A 23212-nucleotide genomic window follows, 5' to 3' on the forward strand; every position below is an offset into this window, starting at 1 on the left:
GAGGCCGCCGGGCACCCGGGCCGGCCCCCAGCAACGTCAAGGCGGAGGCGGCGGAGGCGACGCCGGGCGGCGGGGCGGTGTCCTGCAGCCCTCGGCTGCCTGTTGCTTTGTCTCCTTCCGCAACACTTTTCCCAGCCTGAGGAAAGTGAGCGGCGCGTTCGCGGGCGTTTCCTCTCCCAGGGTGCCGGGGGAGGCGAGGCGCGCGCGGGCCGTCCCACCTGGGCCCGGGCGCGAGAACGCGCGCGCGCGCCCGCGTCTTCTCGGGGTCGCCGCGCTGGCTGTGGGGAGCTCCGCGCCCAGAGCCTTCAGTCTGTGGTCTGTGAGGGCGCTCAGGGCCACCTGCCCCATCCGGAGAAGCTAGTCCCTGGGACCAACTGTCAAGGCCCTTTTCTCCTGGAAATAGGTCTCACCCTGAGAAAGGCTCTCTGGTCCACACTGCAAGCCTGTCCCTGGGACTATCCCACAACGAAATGTCACTTCACTGAGTTTGTCAGAAGTGCCTGGTCCAGTGGGCACTTCTGCCCCACTCCTGCCCTATTTGATCCTTGCAGCAGAAACAAGGGCTGGAAAAGCTCCCTCACTGGAGATGAAGACCTTAAATCCGCCCCCTTTGATGACTTGTATTTCTGTCTATGTATTATGAATATATGTAGGATTATGAATATATGTAGGAGTTGGTGGCTAATTTTCCAGGTAAAAACTATGAGGCCAGTGGCCACGTCCCAACTAACAACTTTATTTTCTGCTAATTCTTATTCTGGTTCTTTGTTAACACAATTGTCAAACATAGCATATCCGGTCTAAGGAAGGTTTAGTCTGTGTAACCTGGGATCTACACACCTGAAGGCCCTGTAGAGTGGTCCTGTAAATCTCTTGCAGCTCTATTCATGTGACCAAAGAGCGAGAAGTGACTAACATGGCAAGTTTAAGTAGGAGGCAGGCATCATTCCTGGTGGCCCATAGATCCAGACCACCAGGTCAGTCTGGGCCACCTCTAAGCTTGGCTGCTATCTGGACACTGAATAAGCAGGAAAGCTGTGTGAATCACCTACTTTTCTTGACTGACCCATCTCTGGCTATCAAAGTCACCTATGGTACCCACCAACAAAACCAAAATGAGAAAGTATACTGGGAAATAAACTCATTCCAACTTCTGAAAGCCAACTGCTGTCCAGGTTTCCCCTTGCCAGACCAGCAGTATGGGCAAGTTTATGGGGTTGTGAAGAACCCCAGTTAATGGACTATTTCTAGTCTGTGGATCTGCCCTTCACCCTTAGATAAAAAAGCCTCAAAGATATAGTATATCTGTGTCCATGTTCTATGTTTCTGCCTTCTTGATTCTCCCAGTCCGACAGCTGTGTCGACAAGAATCATGAATAGGACTTGAGGCAAAATGCAGTTGCTACCCTACGACAGGGCCACTGACCTTGTGGCCTTTACCTGGAAAAATAACCCATGACCCATGATTTATGACAGAACTTTTTTAAAAAAAAATTATATAGACTGAAAGGTGGACCTCAATTTATATAAGCTTATTAATTAAGGAACCTAGGACTAGTCCCCCAGAGACCCCAGGAACCCAGTTCAAAGGATTACAATACAATGCCTATTAAGAATTCACCTCGGTAAACACAGGAAGAAGGGCTAACTAGAGTATTCTCAGTTATTTACTTAATACAGAGAATGCCCTGGTTCCAGTCTACAGCGTCACCCCAAAAGAAGAACCAGTTAAGCAGCAGTGACCCCCAAATGCATGCAACAGTGACCTCCCAAAGCATGGATTAGAGTATGATTACTCAATACAGCATGTGTCTATTAACTTGGACTATGAGCCCTGGTATGTGTGGTTTGGAAGGAAAAAGAAAAGATTGCAAGGAAGACATACAGTACCAGAAATCAAAAGAAGACGTGGAAAGGGTGAAATTGTGTCATGTAGTATTAGTGCATTATTATCAGATCCTTACTATTTCCCACAGTCTGAAAAGCTCAGATTCTGGACTACATGCTCTTGATACAGAAGTAAATAATTATGTAGATTGAAAAAATATCAATATAAATTTCCAAAAATTGACAAATTCCCCAAGGCTACTAAATCCAGAAAAGTCACATAATATTTTTATCAACTACCTCTATTAATGAACTTTCTAAAATACTTCAATAATATATTTTCCCATATGTTTTGGCATATATTTTTGAGACTTATTTTTTGAGATAGGGTCTCACTGTATAGTTCTGCAGTCCTGGAATTCACTATGTACATGAGGCCTCGAACTCATAAAATTCCAGCTGCCTCTGCCCCTTGAATGCTATGAATAAAGGTGTGTGCACTGCACCCAGGTGACTGCATACTCTTGGTTTCCACTTTAAAATAATTTTTAATAGCTTCATTGAGATCTAATTTATATGCCACAAAACTGACCCATTTAAAACTCACAATGCAGTAATTTTTAGTTTATTAGCAGAAAAGTGCACGCGTCACCATGGCTAATTTTATAATATTTTATTATTCCCAAAGGAATCCTATTACTTACACCTACATTATTATCATTTATTTGACGTTTTAGGGAATTCTATCTTCATGTCAGTTATTTAGAATAATATGTATACTTATGATAACAAATGTTGGAAAAACTATCAAATTTCTTTCACAGGATTTCCAAGTTTTCATATGCAGTGATTAATGGTGATGTTCGTTTCTAATGAGGAGTGAAGGGAACTATCTAGGAGTATGCAAATAGCCTACTCGGGTGATGTCATAATAATCACAATACCAAATTTAATCCTTAAGAGATGTTCACTGCTCTGTATATGAATTTAACCTCAAACGAAAAATATATAAAATTGGAATCAAGTGACGTATTCAGATTAGAATTAGAGGTTGTTAACTTAAGACTAGACAAAACACTCTTAAAGCAAGTAAGTCTGAAACCTTAGCACATGAATGGCCAAGTCCATCAATGTCTTCTCTCTCCAGGAGTCACAAGGCTAGTTCCTTAACCCGGGTGAAAGCCGAGATAACTCACCGGCCTGTTTAGGAACAGAAACCAAGTGGAGAAGGTCGCAGCAACACTTGAACCCCAGGGTTTAGGCACAGCTCATTGGCTTATTCTAATTTTCTCTGTTACAAGTTTTGATATTTCATAATTGCGAATTACTTTGTGTTGAAAATGTTTGCTCGCTGTGATCTATGGTTCAGTCTTCTTTATTTTATTTATTTATTTTGGATTATTAAACAACCCAACTTTTAGAAAATAGATTTAACGAAAGAGGAGTTTGTTGCTAACTGCACACTACATTTGTCTCCAGAATTGGAAGGCCTCCTGCACATGCTCAGCACATGGATGGAATACTTCACAATCACACACCAACCGCATATGAACAGTTCACAGAGACTGTCTGTGGCTGTCCCGCTTCTCCCTCCTGATCCTGTATTATGGGCAGCATAATAGTGTTTCTACAAGCAGTTGTTGACAGGAAGCTTTTCACTCCCAACAGGGGAACAATTCAACACTACCTGAAATTGTCTTGTGCTTGATTTCAAGAGCCCAGAACGATACCGAGAGGACATGTCCAAGCCAAATTCACCTCAAATACACTGAATGTGGACGGAATGCTGGATGGATAAGAGCAGTGAGAAATGAGAAAGTCCGAAACTGTGGTTCGTGTGCTCAGGTGTATGAAGGAATGGGAAACAGTGAAGGGAGAGGAGATATTGCCTGACTTTCTGGAATTTAGAAATGTTAGATCTGTGGGTGGTCTGAAGTGACAAGCCTACTCAACTCAACCTTCCCCTATGACCCAAATAATTTAGGCTAAGTGAGGTAAGAAAAGCAGTAATAATATACATGCTTTGTTTAAGGCATGGTCTTGCTACATACTCAGTTGTCTCAAACTTGTGATTCTCTTGCTTCACATACTGAGTGTAAGATTACAGGCTTGCACTAACATTTTATTATCCTTTATATGGATCGCTATTCTTTCACCCACTCATGTGATATTTATTGAACATGTATTATGTGCTAGGTACACTTACCTAACTAGAGAAGTACACAAAATACCTCTTCCCTCAAGAAGCTTACAGCCTAGGAGGTTGAGGAAACAGAAAATAAGTAAGGTGGGTAAGCATATGGGAAGCTGTATAACGTTGTCTTTGGAAGAAAATTACACACATGCAAAGCATAAGGAGTTTGGGGTTAGTCTGGGACAGTGAGTATGCTGTGGGAACTCCTTCAGTCAATGGCCTTTGGGATGCTAGCCCACTTTGGTCATGGTCTCACTTAATATAAACTCAGATGTAGGGGTGTGCACGAGCCCCTTGGCTGCTGAATTCAGTTCTGGTTCCCAGCGCATGCAAAGGACTGTGGATTGCTATGAATTCTGTGAGTTTACCCCTTATAAATAAACCTTTATTATATTCTAGTCTGGGCTAGCATGGAAATATTTCTTATTGCAATTTGAGTCGGTAGGTGCAAGGAGTTTCCAGGGAAGATTTTACTGAGCAGATGAAATTTGAATAAAAACCTAAAGCAGGAACAGTATGAAAGCCATGCAAATATGTGAATGAGTAAATGCTGGATTCGAAGGTCTTTCCTGGTGTGCAGCACAGCAAACCTCTCAGGATGCCTAGGGCTAAGCAAGGAGTAAGGAATGGGGATGACAGGAGGGATCTTATTTGCTGTTGTACCAATCTAGGCTTTGGATTTCCCCTGGAAGATGTCATGCAAAGGAACAGTAGGACCTGACTCTTTTTCCCCAGGATCCCCCTGTGGAGTGCGCTGGAAGCAGGGAGGGTGAATTAGTACGCTATTGAAGCAATCCAAGTGGGAGGTAGTCCTGACTTAAGTCACAGTGGGAACAAGAATCCATTTAAGAAGTGTTCAAATTGTGGTCCTATGCTTAAAGGTGATGGTTCTGAAAGACTGGTTCTCAGCAACCATATCTGACTGAGAAAAATAGCCACACTGCTGCATTTGGCCCAATCTATCATACCCACACTGTGAGTACCGGGCATCCATTTCTCCTACTCAACTCACCTGTGATGTCCAATTCAATAGCTACAATGTGGTCATTTACATTTCAATGAGTTAAAAGAAAATTAAGTTTAAAAGTTCAATTTTTCTGTCTGTAAAGCACATTTCCCACGTGCTATAGCCGTAGGTAGTTAATGGCTATGTTATTTAGACAGAGCAGACCAGGACCGTTTCTGTCAGTTCGGTCCATTAGACATTTTGCCTCACAGAGCACTGGCCCAGAGAAAGGCAATGAATAAATGACAGGTAAAAGTGTGGTCCTAACATTGCATAAGATTACACTGTGTATTGTCCTAAACTGTAAATGTGTTTAGTACACTATAGTCTCCAACTGGAGGTCGGAGGACAGGAGTTCGAGGTCAGCCATAATTATAGGAGAATGTCTCAAAACAAACAAAGAAGATATTAAATGACACCTACACTATACTAAGTTACTAAGTGGTTTGGTAGGCGTGATGTAGTTAATGTATTTTTACATTACCTAACATTTTGTTGTTATTGTTAAAACAGAATCTCACTATTATCCGGGCTGATCTCTAATTGATGGACAGAAGTGATCCTCCTGCCTCAGTCACTCCAGTACCTGGGACTATAGGTATACGCCACCACACGTAGTTGAGTTCGGATACTCCCAAGTTGGAACTGACCTATTCGGAGGTAACCCCATAGTACATTAAGGCCTATCTGTACTACGTATCAGCCTTAAAAACAAGAAGCAAATGTTCGTACAGGTGCATAATTACAGTTACTTTTTCTTCTTTCACTTGTATCCTTCCACTCTACCAGAAAATGTTTTACCGTCAAATAATTCCTGAAAACATCTGAGAAAAAGTCCCTGTTTCCCTCCAGCCAAGGCCCACTTTTCCAGAACTATTCCAAGAATGAAGAACACTAGTTTCAAAAGTAATACTGGTGTTCAAGGGGGATTCCATAGAAAAACATACTTTTACTAAGATCAATATCTTACTTTAACATTTACCCCAAGATAGAAATGAACTACAGAAATTATTTATTCCAGTGGATATTCAAGTTATAAAACCCCTTGGAATGTTTCCAAGAAGTTGGCATGGTGAAGGCTGTATCAGGGAACAGAGGTTCCAGCCATCATTAGATACATATGGCCTCTATCCTGGCTCCTGGTATAAGGCTTGTAAAACCTGGAGGAATTACTGAGTGAAGGGGGAGGGGCTTGTTATTCTCAAAGGAGCCCCTTTTATGCCACCTAAGCTAATGCTGATGACGGGCATTAAAGTGGGTCCCCCAGACAACTTCAGGCTGAGAATGGTCCCCTAGTAGACCTCCTGATTAAAAGGTTGGAACCTTCAGTTCAAACCACCTACTGACCTTGAGGGAAGGGAGAAAGGACTAGAAATTGGTCCTAGTAAAGATTCTTTAAATAGTGGCAATCAAGATAGATCAGGTAACCAAGGTGGTGCAAGGTAAGAACTAATTCCTGAAAGTTTTCTAACTTCCATGGCAACACACACACTCGCTGGGGGGAGACAGACAGAGACAGAGACAGAAAGGTGGCAGGAGGGAGAGAGAGAGGCATACACAAATAAAAAATTTTTTTTTTTCGAGACAGGGTTTCTCTGTGGTTTTGGAGCCTGTCCTGGAAATAGCTCTGTAGACCAGGCTGGTCTCGAACTCACAGAGATCCACCTGCCTCTGCCTCCCGAGTGCTGGGATTAAAGGCGTGCGCCACCACCACCCGGCACAAATAAAAAATTTTAACTAAAGAAAAGGGAAGCTGGAAAATGACTCAGCAGTTAAGAGTGCTTGCTGCACTCCCAGAAGACCTAGGCTCAATTTCCAGTACCCACTTGTTAGCTCACAACCATCTGCCTCCAGTTCCAGGGGATCTAACACCCTCTCTTGGCCTCCAAGCCTATGTGAATATATATATACACACATGCAGGCAAAACATCCATAAATAAATCTTTTCGTTTTTCTCTCTTTCTCAATCAGTCCTAAGAAACAAAACTTAGGAAGGCAGAGATTTGATGCAGCTGAAGTTTGAACATACTGTGTACTGTGAGGATGTGGGCAGCCTGAGCATGGACCATGCCACCATCACCTCATCTGAACATACTGTGTCCTATGAGGATGTGGGCAGCCCGAGTATGGATCATGCCATCATCACCCCGCCTGAACATACTGTGCACTGTGTACTGTGAGGATGTGGGCAGCCCGAGTATGGATCACATCACCATCACCTCGCCTGAACATACTGTGTACTGTGAGGATGTGGGCAGTCTGAGTACCATGCCATCAACACCTCACCTGAACATACTGTGTATTGTGAGGTGTGGATAGCCTGAATACCATGCCACACATCACTGATTTGCTTTTTTAAAAAGTCTCTAACATTGACCATTTTGCCTAGAACATAGAACATGGGAGATATCCAACAAAAGTCTGTGAACAATGAATGAATTCTCTCCCCTTATTTTGGACAATAGCGTAATATTTGTTTAAGAATTCCTTTGGTTTCAGTGGCTCTAAAGAGGTAACATTTGGTGACTACTATCCACAAACTATGCATATGTTTATACATCTGTATATTTTGGTATATATATGTGTATATACATTTTTTAAAGAAAATGAATTTCTGATGAAAAATACTTGTAAACAAAACCACATGCCTGGATAGCATTACAGGTGATAATAATACTAATTCTAAAGCAAGTGGAAAAATATTTCTCAATTTATTTTGTAGGGTCAGCACTTCTTTGATACCCAACCAGATAAATAAATTAAAAGAAAAGAACTATAGACCAATATCTATTACAAAATGTGATGTAGTGAAAATAATTGCAAATTCCCCAACATATAAAATGGATAATTATCATGGATGTTCCTGTAGCCTCTTGGGAAAAAAAAAACCTACTTGTTGAAGTTTAAGTCAACATGAGTGGAGTTGAAAATAGGGCCTTGAAGGGGTTAAGATTAAATGAAACAGGTATGGCAAGGAGATAAATGCTTTCAATTCCAGCATTCAGGAAGCAGAGGCAGAAATATCTCTCTGAGTGTGAGGTCAACCTGGTCTAGAGTGAGTTCCAGGACAGCCGGGGCTATTACACAAAGAAACCCTGTCTTAGAAAAAAAACAAACAGACAAAAAAAGAGATTAAATAAGTTATGAAGGTGGGTCCCAATCTGATAGCACTCATGTTCATAAGGTGAGTAAGACACACCTTGATCTTAGACATTTAGCAGCCAGAGTATAAACAAATAAGTTAATTTAACTATTTAAGCCACTTAATCTGTGCTATTTTGTTATAGCTGCCAAACAAATCAATACTATGTCATGAATGAATGGATTCATCGCATTAATGTAAATTGATCTAGAACTTAAAAATCAGTTAATGTAATTCACCAAATTACTATTTGCAAAATGTACAAAATTAAGTATTGAACCAACACAAAGAGCCTCTTAAAAATAGGTAAGCATTTTTGATAGGCTTGTCATAATATTCACACATGTCTTCTTGAGTTGTTCATTCTGTCTACACTCTCTACATTGCTGAGACAAAGTATTATATGGTATTTGCCTGTTACTGTTTTAATGTCTTCATGACTTCTGACAATTTGTGTTTTCTTTTTTCATCAATTTGGCCAAAGGCACATCAATTTATTGATCCTTCAGGGAGTCAATATTTTATTTCCTTGATCTTTCTTTTTTGTTTTAAACTATTTATCTTTACTCATATGTGTATGCCTATGTATGTATGTATCTCATGTATGTAGGTCCTCACAAGGGCTATAAAAGGCTCATAAAGGGTATCAGATCCCCCAGAGCTGAAGTCACGGTTAGTTGTGAGCCATTAGATGTGGGTACTGGGATTTGAACTTAAGTTCCCTCGAAGAGCAGTAAGGGTTCTTAACTACTGAGCCATCTCTCCAACCCTTCCTTTGATTCTTCTATATTATTTTTTCTGTTTCTTACCTTATTGATTTCTAGCTCAATTGTTTCCATCGTACTTTAGATTTAATTTGCTTTTCTTTTTCTATCTTTTAAGTTGTATCTTAGAAAGTTTAATCTTAAATTCAATAGTGGAAGTAATCAAGTAAATTGCAAAGTAGTTCAAACTGAATAAGACAGAAAGTGAGCACCCAGGAATTACTATGGAGCCAATATTCAAGACTGTCTCCAGATTTTAAAACCATCTTCTAGTGATCCCCATACTACGGAAGAGTCTATCATTTCCCTCTCTGCATTTTCTTCTCCCTCTGTAGCTCCTTAGTTTCTATCTGGTGCCATGCCCTCATTTCTCAATCATTTCAATTAGAAAGGACTTAGCTTGGTAACTGTCAAAGCCTTCAGGGAACACTCCGACTTGAGGTATGAAAAATGCAGATAGGTAGACAATTTTCCTTGTAGGCCCTTTTTCTTGATCTTGTTGAAAATTGACTCATTGGTAGAAACAAGCAAGGCTGAAGCAATCTGAGGTGTTTCCTAAACCAAGGCAGTTTCCTCCTCGGCTGCTTTTCCTAGCATTAGTATATCCAGGTGCGGCTCCATTACTGGTTCCGGTTAATAGACAGTCAACAAAAGCAATGCACACCTGGAACACAATCTCCATGACATCCTCCATGTTCCCTGTCTAAGGAGGGAGTTGTCAAGGCCAGAGCAAGCAGAACGTGTGTCAACACATTCCAGGAAGTTAAAAAAAAAATCCCTTTACATCGTGTCACTGCTGAAATGAAAGATTTCTACTATGGCAGAAATACTACTACTCTTAATTAATAAATAGACACAACTATACACAAACAAGTGAAAATAGCTATGATTTGAAAGAATTCTGTTAGCCAAAAGGAAATGGGTCAGGTATGCTGAAACAGTCTCATTATATTTATTATACTACATTTTGGAGAAAAATCACAACATGAGTGATTAATATTATTAATTATATATCTAATGATATAATGAATTCCAGGGACTCTATTATCTCTTCTGCTGAGTTGACTTTTGTGGGTTTACGTTAATGAAGTGTTAAACAAATATGCAACTGAACTCGTGTCACAACAGAGACTAGAAGATCTCCAATAAGGACAGCTGGAGTTGAATTCCACATCCACTGTGGTGGACTCCACAGAGTGTAATGGGCATTTCTCCCTAAGCTTCTCCCACAGTTCCTCTGTTCACTGGCCTCTTTCATCCTGACAATTACCTTCTCAGGGTAAATGAATGCCCAGACCAACACAATAGATATTCTACTACTAGAGTAATTATAATTTATCAAATTTTCATTTTTAACTATCAGATTCACTAAAGAAATTTTTATGAGTAGCAAACATAACTATTATTATTATAAATATTTAGTCACAAGTGTATCCATGTGTGGGAGGATGCTTAAAAGAAATCCCACACTGGCTCAGAATTGAGAAATAGACATTTATTTAGGGGTAGACTCACAAATCAAAATCCTCTGCTGTAACAGAGATCAGAAACCAAATCCTGCAGCCAGAAAAGAGAGGCCGGATGCATGCTCTACATGGGCATAAATACTATAAGAGGCCACACCCCGGTGGGCAGGTAACCACTTCCTACAGCACCTCCCGCTTTTGTTTAAATAAGAGAGTTCTAAGCTTAATACAAAATTATATACAAAAAGAACAAATATATTCAATAATTATCTTATCCTAACTAGTTTAAGTCTTGTATAATAAATAATTTGGCCAAGCCATGAGAGGAAAGGAACTATAACTATCTAGTCTTCAACCCCATCGAAGATCTGAGAAGGGAAATAATATTACTTGAGTAAACAGGAAGTGCAATCAAGCAACTTCCAAAATGTGCAACAAATGACAGAGACAACTCGCTTATCTGGGCAATCACCCAAAGTCTCATTTGCAACGTTGAAGCAATCAACTTTGGCTAAGGCCTAGAATAACTGACAGACCATTTTCAGAGGTGAGAAATTTTTCAAAACCATCTTACCCTGTCTTGGCAAGATTTGACAGTCCTGCTTATCCATTTCCGGATACCATGTACCTTGTCAGTGGTTGAGGCATGGGCATTTCTTTGCCCAAAGGCCAATTTTGCCAAGAAGAAAACAAGCTCCAAGTGGAGTGTCTTCAGTGCTCAACATTTTCTCGGGAATAGATCAGTGCTGCCAGGAGCAATCGTGTATCACTTCAACAGAACCCTAAATTATTTAAATGCCACATTCTACAGCTCTTTGAAGTGGTTGAAGATTACCTATCTATGCAGAATATAATCTCTATGTGTCTAAAGAAACTGATTAGCCTAACTATAAGTGTGAAAAACCTAGATGACTATTGATCTATAATTCTTAATACCTATATAACTTAAAGACTAAGAATTCATATTAGAATATTCATATATAGAATATAAATAAATATAAATTTATTTATACAATAAACAAATGTGCAACAAGTGAGAACAATGACTTCAAAATGTAAACAATGTATAAGTATCTTGATCAGAGGTTGAAATGTACATTGCAATATGATAAATATATATCAATATATAAAAATGTTTTAAGCAGAGGTAGAAGCATGATTGCATACAATATTCAATATAATTTAAGTTTGTATCAATATACAAGAATCTATAGCAATGTAAATGTCTATAAATAATAACTCACAAATATTCACCCTATTACTCACTATTATTATTAGTGTGAATAAGCTCATACTAATCTATTATCCAATTCAATTTTCTCTTTTTTTCCAAAGAGATCCTGAGCCTATAAAATTTTCCCCCAACCCCCAACCCTATACCAATTATAATCAACCCCTAAATGATGTCCCTAACCCTGAGGACAAACTTTGTTAAGACAGGGGACGTGGTCTTCTAGAATTACTTCCAGCTGTCATGTTGGCGATGTTCTTTCTATGGGATCCTGTGAAAGTAAAATGATGGTTAAGTTCCAAGATTACTGTCTGATATAATTGCAAATAGTCTCTGAGTATTTGGTTGGGTTTTTCTGAGCTTCTTATTTGGAGATCTGGCCAGAACGTTGTTAAAAGTACACCATTTCAGCTAACCAAGTTGGAGCCATCTTGAGCAGCTGGTACCCAAAACGTTTATCTATATTTGCATATCTTTTTCTTACTAACACAGACATATCATTCTAACCACCTTGTTGCACTGCATAATAATAACTTACTACCTAACATGAATTGTGTTTCAAGAGCTAAGAATAAATTTGATAAATGTAAACATTTCTCTGTATCTCCATTCACTACCATGGCAACCAATTAAAATAGATGTGTTTAATTAATTGTTGATAAAGTACTGTTACTACTATTAATAGATACCCAGTGTTAAAAATTGCTTCTAATGTAGCTATCACAAGTGGTGACCTGTTGATTGTCAGAAGAGACCAATTTACTTGATATTACTGGTAATAATCTCATTTTTGCATTAGGAAGTTTTTTGTTGTTGTTATTGTTTCCTGTACTGGTGTCTTAGTTAGGTTTTTTATTGCAGTGATAAAAATACCATGACTAAAAGCAGCTTAAAGAATGCATTTTATCTTAGAGTTCCAGAAGGGTACAGTGCATTTTGGAAGAGAATGGTGCTGGCAGAAACAGGGAGATTGCTGGTTCTATTAGCACACAAGAATCAGGGCTAGGCTGTGCACTCTCAAAGCCAGCCACCAGTGACATACTTCCCCCACCAAGGCACTACCTCCTAAAGGTTACATGGCTATGCCACCAACTGGAACACAAATGTTCAAATACATGACTGGTAGGACATTTAAACAATAACTGTCTTCTAAAAAATTTAACAACTTGGCAGTGACTTGTGCTTCCTAGATATTTGCAAGATGAGAGGTAGATCCTTTGTGTCCAGAGATTCAAGGCCAATGTGGGCAAGATAGAGAGACCCTACAAACAAATAAATAATCAATCATCCAGTCTATTCCTTGACCAAATCTTAGCAAACATTACATAGCTAAACAAAAGAGAAAACTAATATAGTGATAATCGATGTTTCCTATGACACTTCAGCAGGATTAGGGATAGAACCCAAGACTTTACACATACTGGACAAGAGTTGTAGTACTGAGCTATATTTCCAGCAATCCTTTCCTTTTTTATTCTTAGATAGTGTCTCACTAAGTTGCACAGACTGGCCTGGAACTTTTGGTCATTCTTTGGTCATCCTACCTCAGCCTTCCAAGTAGCTAAGACTACTTTGAGGCTTTTATCACAAGACTTACACACACACACACACACACACACACACACACACACATGCTTTAATGGCCATTATAATGCTCCAATGCTAGAGATGTAATCTTTAGTTTTATAATGCTGAAAGAAAGTTCTAGAGATTGTTGGGGGTATAGAACTAGAGGAATAAACTACACTATCCACCTGGAACTTTTTCCAGAAATTACACAAGAGATTTCCTGTGTGTTGTAGATCACCTTCAAAATATTGTCAGCCTCCCAAGCTCTGTGTAAGGTTTATTGATTAGAACTAAAAACAACCCCTCACTTCGGGACAGCCAAGGAAGTTTACATAGAGAAGCCCTGTCTTGAAAAAAGGAAAAAGAGAAAAGGAACTCCACTCACCATGCAGATGGGGCACTATGACAAGCTGCCAGCCTCTCCTCCGCATAGATTGTCCCTAAGCCTGTCCTAGGTGCACATTTTGCAGCCACCACTGCTCCTTTTCTACCTGCTGCCCACCCGTGACTTCTTGTGTCTCTAAGAGTGTTGAAGCTCAGCTAATGCCATGTAACCCAAAGTGGGAAAATCCTCAGAAATCTTCTAGGCCAATTCCCTGAATTTTAACACAGATGTATTTGTAAGTGAAAAAAAAAGTGCAGTGTATTTAATCACGCTCAGGGTTCTGGGGTTTGATTGACTGGAGCCAGACTCCACCCGGATTGTGTGGGATTATTTGGCTGGAATCTAGAAGTCTTACACACTGGCAAACTGTGGTGCTCTTGGCTAACTGTAAATATCATGAACCTTGGGCCTCTGTATTTATTTAGAAACAGAATCCCTTCCTGGATCCCAGCTGACCTGGAACTCACTATGTAGCAGCACAAGTTGGCCTCAAACTCAAGGCAAGATACTGCTTCAGCCATGTGAGAGCTGGAATTACAGGTGCGAGCTGACACGTTTGTCATGGGTAGGTCTTTTTAAATGGGTGTTGACTATTTAAGTCCCATAAATGAAGTGATTTCTAGTGGTGAGTAAATGGTCAGACCTAGGCTTGTTTTTGAAGTGGGGGGATGATACTCCAGTCCTCACCTAGAGCCAGATGAAGCCAAGGATGTGAAGGAAGATAAATTTGCCTTCATGAGTGTCTTCAAGAGCCACATCTTCTTTTTAGCACCATCTGTGCTCAGCCCTTCCTCCTTTACACAGAGTTTACCTGTCCTTAAAATCATCCTAAACAACCAAGGGGTTCTTGCAGTCCTTATTGGTTCTCCATTCCTTGATTTTAAAAGATCTTTTAATCCCTGAGCCTTTGAAGACCTTAATGATGAGTAAAGAAAGTGAAATCTTAAGGGCCACAGCATGTTAGTGGTTTCTATGCTGGTGGGTCGGACCTGAGGAAGAAAGTGTTGGTTTGTGAGACCCCAAGTATCATCAAATGGGACACTGTGATCTCTAGAGAAGGATGAAATAGTCAGGGTTTGTGAGTAACCAAATGGGGGACGGGACTCATCTTACTTGAACGTGGCCATAAAAGAAGAGAACATGAGACAGGGACACAAGGGAACAGCCTGTCAACCAGAGGGAGCTTGGACAAAGGTTGTGTTACAGAAATGGCCCAGCATGCTGGAAGGACAAGAAGAGCCATGTGATTGAAAGAGTCCTTAAGAAGGGGACTAGCAGGTTAGAAGGCCACTGGGCTTAGACATCCAACCCCTTTAGAGTTTATGTGTAATAGAATATATCTTAGAAGCTTCTAACTCCGCTTTATCTCATTGTTAGAAGATGGTTTGTGCTCTGGTTTCTCTTTAGATCCCACAAATCTACCATTTTAAGACAATCGCGTGCTGCAGTGTGGAGAATATATCTCTGGTGCTGTGGAAAAGAAGAACTAGTAAGAACACCTGTTAAGATTCATAATGAACTGGAGTCAACCTGCTAAGAGGTGATGGGGGTATCGACTAGAATATTATTGATAATATAAGTAACGAACTTGCTTCATAAGCTAATTTGTGAAGTAATATATCCTCTATCTGGTGGTCTTCCAGAAAAGGGAGCAAAATCAGGAATGAGGCCTATGAGTTATTCTTGGGCTACCTAGGATTTTTATTATCATAGACTGAGAGACAATGTGAGGGTTGATCTTTTTATGTAAAAATTACCTTCTCTACCCCCTATTTGGCTTACTATGTCTTCTAGCTCTGAAGCAAAGTGGGAAATACTAGACGTCAGGAATAGACAAAGTGGAACAGAGCACGTCAAGTGAATTTACTATGGTATTTGTGTATATGTTCTGAATGTGATAAGATGTGCTGCCATATAAAAGGTGTCTATCATGTGACATTTATTTCAGTTGTCTACTCAGGATCAGATTCTGTTGAGTCTTCATCATAAAAAAAGATACAAATCCTTGAAGATCAAGTGAGAGACTATGTGGGAACAAGCATGAAGAAATATGTGTATAAAAAAATCCAAGTAGAACTGTACATAAAAGTCAGTTCAGAATGTACAATGTTATATTTTTTTTCTGTGCTGCTTCACTTTGAAAAGATGGCTGCTGGAAAAACTAATACTTTGGGGGAATGTTACACCTTATGAACTAACCTGGATTATTCATATAGACTGCTTAATGACCATATGGTTTAAAAAAGCTTAGGGCCCTATGTCTTTTCAATGGGTAAGACTAGAGTAAGGGTCCATCCCAACACTCTAAACCAGAATATCTGGATATTGTCAGCAGGAGTTTTCTGATGGATTATTTTTTCTTGTTAAAAAGGACCCCAACTCTGAAAGCTATTCCTGTTTCAAGACTGCGGTTTTCCTATGTGGTTTAACAAGGAGGATCACAAGAACGAGGGAACGTACTTGAAGGGAAACACTGACACAAGGGGACAATCAGAACTGCATTTTGTTTTAAATTCCAGTGAGAACTCTAACTTGTATTTATTTTGTAAATTCGGGGTTTTCTGTGAATCTCATCATCAAAGAAACTTCAAGAGAAGACAGAATTTCCCTTCATTAGACTGCTTAGTTGTGTGTGTGTGTGTGTGTGTGTGTGTGTGTGTGTGTGTGTGTGTGTGTGTGTATTTAAATGGAACAAAACAAACGAATGAGAAACAGATGAAGGAACATGTGGCTTGACTAACATGCACACAGAAGAGAAGGAAAGCATTTTAGATCCCGACGTTGCATATATGACATTTACCCCATAGCCTCTGCCTGCTCCCATCGTGGTTTCAAATTCCGAAGTGATTTCCCAGCTGCCCTATCTTCTAGGGTTACATCCTGCAGAGAGATACTTTCCTTCCAGATGCTCAGTGAAAAAGGTATTATGGAGTCCATCTGAATAGACACCCCAAACAAATCCACACATGACACTCATGTGTAGACGCATATGATCCTTACCCACCAATTTTCTGTGCATTGTGATATCTTTCCATAAGAGCTTGTTAATAGCCCCCCCCATATCAGTGTTTTTGTGGAACTGAGGTGCTGTTTGTCTATACAGTTGCCAATATCCCTGATACACTTGATGGATTTGTCTGGTAAAGAAACCAACAGGTTGGGGTCCAATCTTTTATTTCTGTAGATTCCTCTTAGATGCATAATTATGGGTGGAAATACTGTGGTCACACATTGTATTATGTATTTATTTCAAACAGATGTTAACCACACATGATTTCACTGTAAGACCCGAAATCTTTTTGTTTTTTGTTCAACATGCTTCTGGGTCATAGGTCCAGTGACAAAACCAGAGCCACTATGTTGTTGAGGAAATCCTGTCTCAGGACTGTGCCCTACTCTTAATTAGTAGGTCTCAGAGCCACTAGCCAACCCTGATTCAAACACATCCAGAAGCAAGCACGCCCTGGGCTGTATGGATGGCATCTACGAATCTGCTTTCCTTTGTGTTCCTCTCCCATCTTCACCTCCTAGCCAATGCCCATTACATTTTATTGATTTTCTATTTATTATTCCCACCTTGCCCTCATCACCTCACAACGCAATTATTGCACAATCTCCTAGCTGCTTCTCCTTATCTTTCTTAAGTTCACATTACTCACTAACGACAACTATATCTTCAGTTGTATCATTTGCCTTCTCTGGAGTTGCTGGGATTGATACTGAGAGCCTGGTATCTGAACATCACAGAGGATGCAGAGGTAAGCTCAGCCTTAATGAGTCTAAAGGAGTCATTCTACCCTGAAACGCACTTACTAGCCTGTAAATGTGTTAATCATGACTTAGTTGTTGATTATCTTACATAAGATTATATAGATTATATTCTAGAATGTTTCTAATACAGTCCCTTATCTGCAGTAGTTATTTTGTAAGATTTATTTATTTTATATGTATGAATGTTTTGCTTGAATGTATATATGGGGGCCATATTTGTATAAGAACTCACAAAAGTTAAAAGCAGACTTTGGATCCCCTGGAGCTGGAGTTACAGATGATTGTGAGCCACTATGTAGGTGCTGGGCACCGAACCCAGGTCCTCTGAAAGAGCAGTACATATTCTTAACCATTAAACCATGTCTCCAGCCCCAATGTATCAGTTAAATGAATATAAATTACCTTCTGTTTTGCTTGCTTGTTTGTTTTTCAAGACAAGGTTTCTCTGTGTAGCCCAGACTATCCTGAAACTTACTCTATAAACCAGGCTGGCATTGAACTCAGATCCAACTACCTCTGCCTCCTGAGTACTGGGATTAAAAGCATGTACCACCACTGCCTGTCATTTCTGTTCTTCATTAACTTATTCTATAGTCTTTAATCTAGTCAAGCAAAACCTTAGTGTCCGGGTCTCAGTCTCTAGGACAATACTTCTCAATGCTGTGACCCTTTAACACAATTGCCCAAGTTGTGATGACCCCCATCCAAAAAATTATTTTTATTGCTACTTCATAACTGTAATGTTGCTACTGTTATGAATTGTAATGCAAATATTTTTTGGAGAGAGAAGTTTGTGCAAAAGAGGCTGTGACCCATAGGTTGAGAACCACTGCTGGGGCTTTCTTTCTGTCTACTGAAGCCAAAGAGATGAAGATAAAATATGAAAATGGCTGTGACAGTGAAAGACCCACAAAGGCATCGTTAGAACTTTGCTCTGTGGTACTGAAAACCTTCAGAGACAAGGTTCTTCAGGGATGAATAGGATTGGGATGCAGGGATCAGGAAGGTCACATAATAGACATGTATATTCCAAGGAAAGAAGTTCCAAATTGTAAACAGCTTAAAATGTCATTGTGAAGAAGTGACTTTATTTCTTACAGGTGACAGGGAGAAAATTTTAAGGAGCTGATGAATACAATTAAGATTCACAGCAGAATGGGGCTTAACAGGAATGGCTCAGTAGGTGAAAGTACCCCTGAGTTTGGATACCCAGCAGTCAGGTGAGAACCTGGGCATGGCTGCATGTGACTTTCACCCCATTGTTGGGGATAAGGATAAGGATGAAAACAGGGGTGTCACTGGGGCTTTTGCGACCAAAAACTAAAACAGTAAAAACAAAAGCAAGTAAAAAAAAATAAATAACAGTGATCTCGGCCTCAATGAGAAAGCCTTGTCTCAAAGGAATAAGGTCAAGCAGTAGAGGAAGGCACCTGACATCTTACTCTGGTGTCTTCATGTGCATGCACAGGTGCACATATGTGCATACGCATGTATATGCCACGTACAAACACACAAGAATCATGCACAATGGAAATTTTTGACTGACGGCCCTGGGTATCCCTATATCCCTCTTAAATCTTACTTTCCATTCATCAGGACTCTTGATGCAGTTGAGAAAAAACAGTAGCCAAAGTCCCTTGAATTCAGCCAAGGTTCTTTCCAGGACATACAAAAGCTGTTTCCAAGCAACAGCACAGAGCTCTTGAAAGCAGCAGTTCTAAGTAGCTGTTTTCTAGGACTGACAAAGATCACATCTCTGTACAGAACAAGAGAAAGGCAATAATTCACGCCTCAATAATACTTTTCTCCAATAAAAAGGGAAGAAAATCCTAGAAATAGAGATATCAAACAAAAACTGCTACTGATCTCACCAAAAGTTAACCAGCTCTGGGGTCTGGGAGGGGGCGTGAAGCTTAGCTGGACACCTTCTGGATGCCAGCACTGTGTGTGATGCTGGGTACGTGCCATAGCATTGCATACTCACCTTATCTGTCAGCCAGGTCGTGCTAGTCTCATTCGAATTCAAGGCTTGCTAGGTTTAACCTTTTTTGTTTGTTTGTTTCTTTTGCAGAGAGAGAGAAAGAGAGAGAGAGAGAGAGAGAGAGAGAGAGAGAGAGAGATTTTGTGTGCCTTCATTAAGTTATGTGCACCAAGAGCATTGGATCGCCTGGAACTGGGGTAACAGGGGGCTCTGAGCCACCTTATATGGGTGCGGGACACAAATACAACTTCTTTGCAAAAGCAATAAATGATTTTAACCACTAGGCTTCTTTCCAGCAAGCCTACCTTAGTTTAACCAGTACTAGAGTCTGAATGTTTTCCTTTAACCCATAGGCATCATTGCATCATTGCTTTTGCCATGTCTGTAACAGATTGTTACAGTTGAAATGAGTTTGAAGTTTGGTTCACTAAGTAAACTCTGATTGTAATGACCTCATAGGAGATAAGAACATTGCATTGTATAGGGATGAGAAAACTTGACGTTATTGGCTTAGGTTTGATGGAGATCTTCATTTATCCACCATTTTAGCATTGAGTAATTTCCTTTCTTGGACTTTCTCTTATTCACTGAACAAATACATTATGTTCTCTGGCTGAGGTCAGACTCGACAAAGAGCTCTGCATACTCTTACTCAATCTTGGCATTGCGCACTTCGTCCTTTTGTTCTGCCTGTTGAAATGCCCCAGTACAATATAACCTTGCCTTGAGTTTTCAAGGCAAGCCAAGCTGTCTTTTCTTCCAAGTTTGATGCAATGCTGGATTACTGCATAAAGCTTCCGATGCTAACTGCTCAGTAAGAGCTGATGAGGTTTTGTTGAAGCTAACAAAAGAAGTTTCAAAGAAAGCCCATCAATGTGGATGAGCAGTATTGAATACCAGCACTCACCGTCTTTCAAGTCTGAGCAAGGGAAATGTGTGACTACTCCTGCAACAAAAAGCAAAGACTTATTACAAATGGGTAATAATGACAGGCACACAGTCCTCCATTACAGGACTACCGTGCACACTTGTCTTAGATCAAGAGAGGTCTCTGCTGTATAATACCTGGATAATTAAGGGTTAAATTTTATGGCTGACAGCCCCAGGGCTAACAGCTGCCAGCAATTACATTTTTTCAGTGATTCTCTGCAAACCCCACTGCCTCTCTGGGGCTGACTGCCAGCAGGACTTTTATTCCTATGGATATGGGGTCATAAATCTCTGCAGGAAGCAGAAACTAAGCTAGGTGCTTGAGTAGACAAGGTACTTAAGAACATAAGCAGAGAGAGAAACTCAGTGGCGGTCAGCTTCTGCTTAGCTAATGGCAAACTTCACTGCTGATTTTGCGAGCCTTGAGACGGCTGCTCAACCTTGGCAGCTCCCTGAACTCTGGAGAAGTTTCACAGGCCCTCCAGAGTACAGCAGAGCTGGTTCAGAACACAGACATCACCACACACAGGGACTGGGCATCCCTGAAGTGGAGGATCCGCTAGAGGCAAATATCAATATTATTTACATGATAAAACTCCCCTACTGGGGATTCCTGGCCTGGGTTAAGCATCACCTTTCTTCCTTTGCAGTATATGAGCCCTGGGAGGTAAGAGTGTGCAGGGAGCAAATGAATGGACGATAAAACCGGACTTACATAGCAGACAAGGAGGACTACTGAGAACTCAAGAACAATGGCAATGGGTTTTTGATCCTACTGCACATACTGGCTTTGGGGGAGCCTAGGCAGTTTGGATGCTCAACTTACTAAACCTGGATGGAGGTGGGCGGTCCTTGGACTTCCCACAGGTCAGGGAACCCTGATTGCTCTTCAAGCTGATGAGGGAGAGGGACTTGATCGGGGGAGGGGGAGGGAAATGGGAGGCGGTGGCGGGGAGGAGGCAGAAATCCTTAATAAATAAATAAATTTTAAAAAAAAAGAAAAAAAAAAGAGAGTGAAAAGTCTGAGCAGTGGGCCAGAGAAAAAACAGCTTTTGCTCCTCCTGAGTTACACTGTTGAGCCCTCAGGGCAGAGCCCAAGCTGTCAAGTCATTGCTCTTCTCCAGGACCTTGCATAACTCCTGGAACAAGGAAGTTCTCAGGAGCAATATGTTGAGTAATATGATTAACCATCAAGATCTGTCCCTCTGTTCCTTAAGAACAAGTATATGTTAGCAAGAGAATTCTGAGATCCTTGCACTCTGGGCAGAAGCTGGCATAGCACCATGTCCTATGACTGATGCCTTGAGTTGGTAGGCTTCCTTCACAGTCAAGTTTGGCCACTAATTGTTTTTTTTTTTATTAGACTATTGAAAAATGAAGCACTATGCAAATCTGCTTTTTGTCTTTGGTTATGCAGTAGCCCTGGCTTGCCCAAATTTAAAAACAAGCAGTAGGCACATTCAAAGACTTCAAAGACCCAGGGCAGACAGCTTCTGATTCATTCTGCAGAAGTCTCTGTCAGAAGTGGCAGCCAGAGTGAGACCACTGGGCTTGCTGGCGTCCCCGTGGGACTTAAATGAACCTGAAAGCCAGAGAGCCTGGTGGGACAATGGAGCCAGCCTCTGAGGCTCTTTAAAGAGATGCAGCCTCACACTCCTCCAGGGCGTATAGCCTTGGCAGATCTATTACCTGGAACAGAAGAGCACCTGGAGACACTTTTATAGGATCTTTTATGAGAGCAGAGTGCACTTTGTTTCCCCATGTAAAGCCTATACCTTTGCAAGTAAGATTTCTGAAGAAATGGTTGCAGCCTTGAGCATGTAGCTTGCAAAGATAGATGGTAAAGGAGCAGAAAAACACTGAAGCTGCAGAATGAATAGTTTAAGTTCTCTGAGAAGTTTAACTGCCCATGTGCTAGCTTATGAAGTGAGAATGAGGCTCCAAATCCCGCAAGTGGCCAATAAGCATAGAACTGTAAAATGTGGAGCTGAAAGCCAGAGGGATATAACTTGATTATGAATCTCTGAGTAGATTCATTCACAAAATAAAGAAAGCCATCACTGGAAGCACACTCAGGTCTCATTTCACATAAATTTGGGACTGCTATGTAAGATCCTGTGTTTCCCTTAGGCTGCTAAAGGGGGAAACAACAGTCAGGGAATCTTAGCAAGAGTAATTCTTGTTCTCATGGCTCTGTAGGCTGCAAGTGTCAGCAGGCTTGGTTTCTTGGGACGTCTTTACTTGGATTGCCAATGGCTGTGCCCTTGTGTCACATCAGGGTCACACTTGCTGGCCTGGAACCTACCTATGTAGCCCAGGCTACCCTCTGACTCCTGATCATCCTGCCATAGCGTCCTCAGTGTTGTGCTCCCTGTAACCTCAGACACTCTGTGTTAGTGTTCTCCCTGGGGACCTTATACCTCCCTTACCTCTTAACACGCCTCATCTTCAAATACTTTATATTTTGTGGTATTAGCTGGGTAGTATCATGAATTGGCAGGGGCACAATTTACTCTCTAAAAGTTTCTAAAATGAGGTGATCTTTTCCCAGAAGAGAGGAAAGTCTCTCCCACCACTGTAGTCTTACACACAGACAAGAGGGCAGCCATTTTCAACCTGTGAGTCATGACCCCTTTTGAGGGTTGAATGACCCTTTTGTGGAGGTCCCATATCAGACATCCTGCATATAAGAAAGATATCTACATTATGTTTCATAACAGTAGCAAAATTACTGTTATGAAGTAGCAATGAAAATAATTTTATGGATGGAGTCACCACAACATGAGAACTACTGCTCCAAAGGAAAGCACCCTGCTTTTGAACCCCGTCTCTGACATGTATCAGCTTAACCTGTTAATTGACTATTTACCATTAATAGTACTTTTAAAAAAAAACCTATTACAAGGGAAGGAATGTAGCCATTAAAATTCCAGTTGCAGCCAGTAC

At 40.7% G+C, this 23212-nt stretch overlaps 1 protein-coding gene across 1 annotated transcript in view; it reads right to left on the bottom strand.

Annotated features, from left to right (window-relative positions):
- Psd3 (pleckstrin and Sec7 domain containing 3) overlaps positions 1-23212 on the bottom strand; it is a 457750-nt gene that overhangs the window by 390810 nt on the left and 43728 nt on the right. The gene's annotated exons all lie outside the window — the stretch shown is intronic.

Source organism: Microtus ochrogaster, unplaced genomic scaffold (genome assembly GCF_000317375.1).
Source record: "Microtus ochrogaster isolate Prairie Vole_2 unplaced genomic scaffold, MicOch1.0 UNK23, whole genome shotgun sequence".
NCBI lineage: Eukaryota > Metazoa > Chordata > Mammalia > Rodentia > Cricetidae > Microtus > Microtus ochrogaster.